This window comes from Vigna unguiculata, chromosome 6, assembly GCF_004118075.2.
Source record: "Vigna unguiculata cultivar IT97K-499-35 chromosome 6, ASM411807v1, whole genome shotgun sequence".
NCBI lineage: Eukaryota > Viridiplantae > Streptophyta > Magnoliopsida > Fabales > Fabaceae > Vigna > Vigna unguiculata.
The window spans coordinates 13233694-13242756 of NC_040284.1; the positions used below are offsets into that span (position 1 = coordinate 13233694).

Below are 9063 nucleotides of genomic sequence, written 5' to 3' on the forward strand. Positions count from 1 at the left end.
TAATAGACTTGTTTAATATGTGTATGAACAAACTTGTTTAACTTATCTTGTTAGACTCGTGTAATCAATGTATGGACAAAATCATCTAATGTGCATTCTTAGACTCTCTAATCAATGTATGATTGTTATATTTGTCTAATCAATGTATGGGCAAACACATATAATGTGTATTGTTAGACTCGTCTAATGTTATTTGTTATACTCATATAATTAGTATATGACTAAATTTGTTTAATGTATATTGCAAGATTTATCTGAATGAATAAGTTTGTTTAATGTATATTAATAGACCTGTCTAATCTATGTATGGACATACTTGACTAATGTATTATTAGACTAGTTTAATCAATACCTAAAAGACTTGTTAAATGTGTATTGCTAGACTAATTAATTTAACCAATGCATCAACAAACTCCTCTAATGTTTTCTGCTATACTCTTCTAATCAATATATTCCTAAACTCCTCTAATATTTTTCTGTTATACTTATCTAATCAATGTATGAAATGACTCATCAAATATTCCTAGACTCAACAAGACTTTACCAATTCTCCAACTCAATCAAAATCACTTTTTAACAACGTGAACACTTCTTCCTTCCATAAACAAACAGTACAACTCATCTATTCAACCTTTTTAAAACAATTTTAACAATAACAATTTACGATTAAAATCTCAAAATTATCATATTCATATATTTCAAAACAAAACAATTTACATGATAATATCTTGCATGAAATAGATCTAGGAGACCAATTCATATCCAAGCAATCGAGTTTTTCTTCCCTAATGTGTCATCAATTTTTAACTAAATTCTATGGCACCAAGTGCAAGCCATTATTCTTAAGTTTCATATTTTCATTTCACATAGTGCTATGTTAATTAATTAATTGTTTTATAACAAATTCAGTCGTTTCTCTTTCAAATATTTAAGTTTTTAAGTTTGCAAACCCAGGATAAGATTGCACTTTGCACATTATTGTTAATTTTCTCTGAAGTTTGTTGTTACAAGTTGAGTATTTTCAAACAATTTGCTGTATCTGGTGGCAGAGGTGTCAAGTTATCAGATTTATGTTTTTGAAGATAGTAGATTAGAGTTTCAAGTCCCGCATCGCTGAGAGAGCGGTGAGAATTATGAAAGTTGTGCTACAAAAGAAAAGTGTGTATGGTTGAACAACATACTTACCTGGACGGGATCAATGGATGATCAAGAAGGTCCATGGTCTAGGACAGTGACTTTCATTGCACTTCGAAGTAATATTGTTCTAAGGTCTACTCAAGTGGTAGAGTCTACATCATAATTTGTTGCAAAGGGGACCTGCGTTCGCGCGGTCCTTGCATCTCAGTTTCAAGTGGTAGAACCTACGTCATAATCTGTTGCATCATGTTTTGTTTGATTCAGCCCAGCATTGATATCAGTAATTGGTTGCTTCTGGTTATGTGTATATCCATTTTTGTGTTGTGGTTGCCAGTTTAAATGTCCTTACCTTAATTTGAAGTAGGTTTCGGTGAAAGATTAATATTATAAAAATAAATTCTTATTTTATTTAGATATGAATGTAACTTCTTTCTGCAACCGAGATGAGAACTTCACCATAAGTGATAAGAACCCAAGATTTGCATCAACAACCACATTTTCAGTGCTCCAAGTGAAAAAAGCAAATATATGTAGGGCATGTAATACAATTTTATTCATGGTTAGGAACTGCTTTTCATGCACAACTACTGCCTTCTGTTGATGGTTTGTACAATTTTAGCACACAACATTCTTATTGTTATGTTCTGTTGAACATTATAAATTGGTATTTTATTTTTTTTAATATATTTTAAAATATTAAAATTAGTATTTATTAGTGTATTTTGAATTAGAGAAGATGAACAATACAGAAAAAAAAATTAATAGAGAATCCAAATTCTATGTTGATATCAGTAAATTTTGCAGGCCATCAATGCAACAAGTGTTCCCAAAGATATCGAAGACTTGATTGGAAAAATCTTGCTTTTTAAGGTTGAGATAAAAAAGTTGAGCAATTCACAGTTTCAGTATTCTTATTCAGTATAAAGAATATTAGATGATGAGTTGATAATTGAAAAGTTTCTAAGGCTTTCTGCTCCTAAAATTGTAAGTTTAATGTTAAGCAATTCAAGAATCATGAAAAAACAAAAATCATGTGGCACTTCAGATTCTCAAACACAACCTAGAAAAACTTTTTCCATTGATTGTGTGCAAGGAATTTGATGTGCCATTGGTCAATGCTAACAAAGAACGCTTCAACTTCTGCTTTTTACTGTCCTCATCACCTTCAAAGGTATACACATTCTTGATGATGTAAAATTACTTGAGTGCTGAAAAAGATTGCACTGATGAGATTACTCATTCAAAGAGAAAGAAGCATGACTCTTTTGATTTAGCTAAGGAAAGTAGAAATAGCAAGATTTTGAAGACTCTTAAGCAACCTGAATGAAGACTTATTTACTTGTTTTTGATCCCTTTTGTAGTTGAAAAACTATGCATCTGTTTTTCTATAACTTAGAAGTGCTTTGGAAAACTTGTATTAAAAATTTGAAAAATATTTCTATCTTGGGTTTATGTTTCTATTTTACGGAAATGTTAAAGGTACCTACCACTAGAGATGGCAACGGGTCGGGTCGAGTACGGATAGTGTCTACCCGCAACTCGACCCGTAAAAAAAAAATTCGCCCGCTACCTGCCCGTTTACCCACCGGGTATCCGCTTAAAAAATACCCGCGGATATCTTTAAAACCCGCGGGTATCCGTGGATACTCGAAACCCGCAAATATTTAAAAATTTTATATTTTATAAATTGTTTAATATAAAATTATAAAAATTAAATATAAAATTAAATTAAATTAAATTAAATTTTAATTATAATTAAATTTGACATAATAAAATATACTGCAAATTTTAATTTTAATTAAATTTAACTTAATAAAATATAATTTTAATTTTAATTTTAATTTTTTTCCGGGTAACGGGTACCCGCGGGTACGGATAGTATGATACCCGTACCCAACCCGTTTATAAGCGGGTATTAAAATACCCGTTATCCGCTACCTGCGGGTATTAACTATCCGTCACGGATTTTATCCGCGGATATCCGCGGGCACGGGTATTTTTGCCATCCCTACCTACCACCTTAGCATTTTGTTGAATTTATTAGGACTTTTTCACAATGAATAATAATTATGAAATATTAAATTAAGACTTTTTCAAATATATATAAAAATTAATTACTTAAAAAATATGTGTAGATATTTTCAAGAATTTTTTAAACTGGAAACTCATTTTAACATGCGATATTATGTATCTAAATAATGACCTGAAACATGAAAAAACAAATTAGTCAATGTAGGAAAAAAAATTGATGATAAAGTTATTTAAAAAAAGTGTAAATTAATGTGGTTGAATAACTAAACTATTTTCTTATAATTTTATATAAATTATTTTTTTATTTTAAATAATGCAATATTTTATGGTAAAAAAATTTCCTGTATAAAATATTTTTAAAATATGTACTAAATTTAGTTATTATTATTATTATATATGTTTAGGTTGATTATAATTTAATTTTGTTGTATTTTTTAATCAAGAAATTTAATTACGCTGATTTTTTAGAGTTTAATTTTTTTTTCATATTTTTAGGAAAGAAAAAATTATTCTAGGAATAAGTTGATTTTTTCGAGATTCAAAATTAAATTCATTATAAATGGTATAATATTATATCATTTATTTATTTATTTTTAACTGTAGGTATAAACTTTCTATGTTTAAACTTGTTTAACTTTTTTTCGAGAACGTTTGTTATATATTTTTTGTGCATAAGTTTGGGTAAGTTTCCGTATATTTTGTTACTTTCAATAATATTTTTTTTATGTGGTAATAAATAATTGGTGTGTTTTAACATGGTAACCTAAATGTTACATTATACCAGAATAAATCTTCGTTTTAAGCCCGCATATTGATATTATCTAGATAGTTTGATGCATATTTAATTGAGATATAAATAGGGATGAAAATGGGGCGGAACGAATATGATTATGGGTATCATGATCTCATCCTCATTCTTATAATAAAAATTCATTTCCATCTTTATCCTCAAATCCAACGATATATAACTTTTGAAGTATACCCATATCTATATCCATTTTTTTTATTGTTCCAAATATTAATTAAATAATTTTTTTATAAAAAATTTTAAAAATCACACCAAAGAAATCATGATACTATCAAAATATTCAATATTGAAATAACATACTCTTTTTTCTTTACATGATGTCAAATATTAAGAAAAATATTATAATAGTATAAATCTCAAATTAAAGTATCAAATATCAACTAGAGAAAATTCAAATAATTATATAAAAACTAAACAATTACACATTACTAAAATTTTATAATAACCAAAATATTTATTAAATTTACAAATGGTTAAATATGTTTTGGTCCATCAAATTTCAGTGAAATTTGAAATTAGTCCATCTTCGAAACTTTTGACCAATTTAGTCATTCATCTTTAGAAATACGTGGATTTAGTCCTTTTAACCAAATTTTGTTAAGTTTATCTGACGTTTTAAGCGCATTTCATGATAGTATTTAAATTATTTACACCGTTTGACACATTTTCGCTTTAATGTTAATTCAAATATTTTCATAAAACACGTTTGAAACGTCAAATAAACTTATCAAAATTTGGTTAAAAGGACTAAATACACGCATTTCTAAAGATGAAGGGCTAAATTGGTCAAAATTTTTGAAGAATGACTAATTCCAAATTTCATTTAAACGTGAGGGACCCAAAACATATTTAACCATTTTACAAACGATCAGTGGTTTCATTTGCATTCGATTCATCTACACATAGAAAAAAAAATATAATATAATAATTGAAATTGAAAATTTTAATTACTAGAATATAATGTACCTTCACATCAGATTCATTTTCACTTATGAGAACATATTTTTTCTTTTAATTTTTTAACACCTACAAACACCAAATGTAGAATATTAAATTAGAATTCATAAAAAATACTAACAATAAATGTTAATAAATTTGAGTAACTTACTTAGATGGTTTGAGTTCCATATCTAACTTCTTGTACACATCAAAGCCTCTATAATAATATGATGAAGTCGACTACAATGAGAAGTTAATATTTGACCACCACAATTGTTATTGGAATAGCTAAAACATCCCTTGCAATTGCTTGAAGGGTTGGAAACTTTAACCTATTTTTTTTCCACCATGATAGGATATCAAATTTTTGTGTAACTGAAAAATTATCTTCTTCCAAGTAATAATCAAACTTTGTTTTCATAAACTTAGTTCTAGAATTTTTCTTCATTGTCATAAACTCTAAAAATCTATTCGCATCATTATCAATAACCTTTCCCAACTCCAACGATGTAGATCTATAAAAAGAAGTTTCATTCTTTTTTTATGGATATTCCAAAACTATATTATAGCATATTCTATATCTATATATATATATATATATATATATATATATATATATATATATATATATATATATATATATATATATATATATATATATATATATATATATATATATATATATTACCTAATAAATTATAGATATTTTAGTAATTTAAATGGGACGGGTATTTAGGAAAGGATATGTATGTTAGTTTTGAAATGGTTGAAATGCCCAGAGGGGGGGGGGGGTAAATTGGCTAGTTAAAAAATTAGGCTATCTTTGAATGTTAAAAACCACCTTTAATTGAATCAATTAGATCACCAAGTTAGGATGCAAAAGGTGTTGGACAGTATACTTTCAGTCGATCAAAAACAAAGTTAACATATTGATTTTACTAAACAGATTCTATTCTGGTATAATCAATCGATTGAAACAGAAAAACAGTCGACTGAAATACTGGAAAAAATGCAGAAATGCAGATTTGAGTTTTAAACCAGGAACAATGCACAAGAATGATCAAGACAGGTTCTAAATTATTATGCAAACATGCTTAATGCTGCAGATGTCATGAAAACATGCAAGAACATGAAAAAGATGATTAAAGCACAAGTTCTTTAAACTTTAAAATGAATATGCAAGAGAAAAAAGTTAGAGAAGAGAGGAGACAACGAGATTTTTATATTAGTTCACTCAAACCTGAGCTACATCTAGTTTGTCAAGACAACCTAAGCTTAACTTTGCACTATTTTAAAAGATTTACAAAGTATCCACCCTTACACTTTCAAAATATGCAAAAACCACACAAAAGACTCTTGAATCACACAAGAGTCACAACAGCACGGCAAAAACCCTCTTGTAGACCTGGAAAACCACCAAGCACAAACACAAAGCCTGAGAAAGATCAAATCTGAGTGGTAGCACAACCCAACCTACCACAAACCACTTTATCCAAGCTTCAAACCAAGCCAAAGCTACAAGAATTGATCCAAGATCAATCTTCAACTGTTACAAAATGTATGATCACGAAGGAGAGAGTTTCCACAAGTTTCCAGAACAATTTCGTGCTAAAAAATGATCAACAGACCTCTCTTTCGAAAATCACAACTTTTATAGTCAAACTGTTACGAAATTCAACAGGTTGATTTCCAAATCAATCGGTTGATTTCACTTGACTTAAAGGAAATCAGTCGATCAAAAAATAAATCAACTGATTGAATTTGTTGCAGTTTAAGACTACTGCAGCCAACATTTTAACCTGTTGAAAAACCATTCAACAGACTAAAAGAGACATTTTAACCTGTTGAAAAACCATTCAACAGATTAAAAACATAACAAAGACCAAATTACATCTAATTAATGCTATAAGGTCTATAATATGAATTACAAACACCAAATACACTTTCTTAATGATGTAATCATGTGGAGAGCACACAATGTAGGCTTCATTCCAATGGTAGTGCCTTCAAGATAGTTCAAAAAGGCTTCATTAAATCTTCATAAAATCTTCAAGAAGCACACCACCTTGGCTTCACATGTCAACATTCTCCCCCTGATTTGATGAAGCCAACCTCTATCTTCTTCAATCTTCCATTGCAAATTACTTTCATTTGTTGGATACCATTAAATTGAAGAAGTGACACCTTAGATTTAAACTTGTGAACTTGAAAGACATTTACAGTAGCAATAGCAAGCATACAAATATGCACATGCTCCCTCTATCAATAATATGGGTTCAGATTCATATTTGATTTTAATTCCAATTTTAATGCTTTTATTTAGTCCAATTTGATCCATTTGCTTTATTATCAATTTTTCTCCCCCTTTGGGTTCATCAAACAAAACAAATGCATAAAGATAACAAGCATTGCATATCATTTCATTAATATTGGAACAAAATACAACCAACAGAAACTGAAAACAGAAAATAAAACCATAAAGCTGATATAATCAGTCGACTAAAAATAAAAACAACCAACTGAAACTGACAAAGCACAAACTAAAAAAGCGCAAACACATGGATGCAATGCATGATCCTAAACAACCAACACACTCAATCATCCTGAGGATCATTTCTGGTCTAGAATGAGTTCAGCATGTCATGGATATCATGGATTTGGCTATCCAATACATTGAATCTCTCATTGCAATAGTTGTGATGTGCATGTTGGGACACATTGAGCTCATGCAGCTGATTCAGCACCATCCTCTCAAAATGTGAGTACACTGGGCCTCTATCCTATGGAGGGTTGTAGGGAATTAAGTCCATGGGTCTAGCAATTGGTTTTTCCTCTTGATTTGTACCACTTGGGCTAACTTCATGTTCATGTGCACCACCAACTATAGCACTAGCAGTTGTCCAAGCATTTCCCACCTTCAGAAAGCCCATTTTGTGCAAATTTTGGTTGGAGGTATGGTTCAACAGTCTAGTTGACTCTTCTAGCTCATCCTCTACATCAATTCCAAAGTATTCAATAAATTTTGACACCAAAACCACATATGGCAACCTAAAATCCATGAGTCTCTTGGCCTTGAGCATGTGATCACGAAACACATAAATCCAGTCCACTTGAATATTGTGTTGGATGCAATACATGAGTATCAAATCTCCTTCATTCAACGTTGAATGGTTGCTACCATGTGGAACTATGATTTTTATGACAATCATAGTAAGAAGCCTTTGATCCACCTTAAGACCACTAACATGGAAGTGCTTGATCTCAGCAGCAGGATTCCTTAAGCATTGGCCATAATATTGAACCTTGTTGAATTTTGGAACAACCCTTGTTTCTCCCTTTCTCACTTGCACACCTCTTGATTTGAGTCCAGCCGCATCTTTCCAAGCTTTCTTGTTGATCTCCATGTTAACACTCTTGATACTTGACAGTAGCACATCATTTTTGAACTCCAAGTTAGTGAAAAACACCTTCATCAAGTCTGGATAAATTTTCCCTGAAAGTTCAAGGAATGCCTTCAACTTTTGATGTTTGAGTTGTTGAAATAGGCTCTCAAAGCCTTCAGCCCTTAGCCACGAGAATCTTAGCACATTAGGAATGTTGATTTGCTTCTTGTTCATCTCAATGAGAAACACTTGAATGTTGTCCTCATGATCCTCAAACCATGCTTCAATTCTCCCATGATGTTCTTGATTTGGAGACCTTGGGGTAGAAGGAGTGGAGTGCTCATCATTAGATTGGGTAGCTCTTTGTTGATGACGAGGCATGATGAGTGTGGGATGGTTGTTTCTCATAGAAGTATGATGCAAATGCAACAATACAAGTGCAATATTTATAATTGAACAGACTGATTTAAGAAATAGTTGATTAAATGGTGCAGATTTTCCTAATTAATTCATTTTAGGTTACCCAAACCAGATTAATGCAATCCAAAACAATATCTCACACATTCATGGAGTTTTCAATGTGTTTTTATGAGTGAATCAATCAGTTCAGATCATGTGAGCTGCATGCACATTGGAATTGTACACTAAACATGCTTTTTGGTCAAACAAAATAGTAAAAGCAACACATGGCTGATGAAATAACTGTTAGGAGCAGATAGTGATGTGATCCCAACAAGGCTTATAGCTTAGGTCAACGCCTAGGCC

At 30.5% G+C, this 9063-nt stretch overlaps 1 non-coding gene across 1 annotated transcript; it reads left to right on the plus strand.

Moving 5' to 3' along the window:
• The first annotated feature begins 1177 nt into the window (after positions 1-1177).
• On the plus strand, positions 1178-1338 carry LOC114189358. The gene has a single exon (XR_003605661.1). It is a non-coding gene; the product is annotated as a U1 spliceosomal RNA (small nuclear RNA).
• The last annotated feature ends 7725 nt before the right edge of the window (positions 1339-9063 follow it).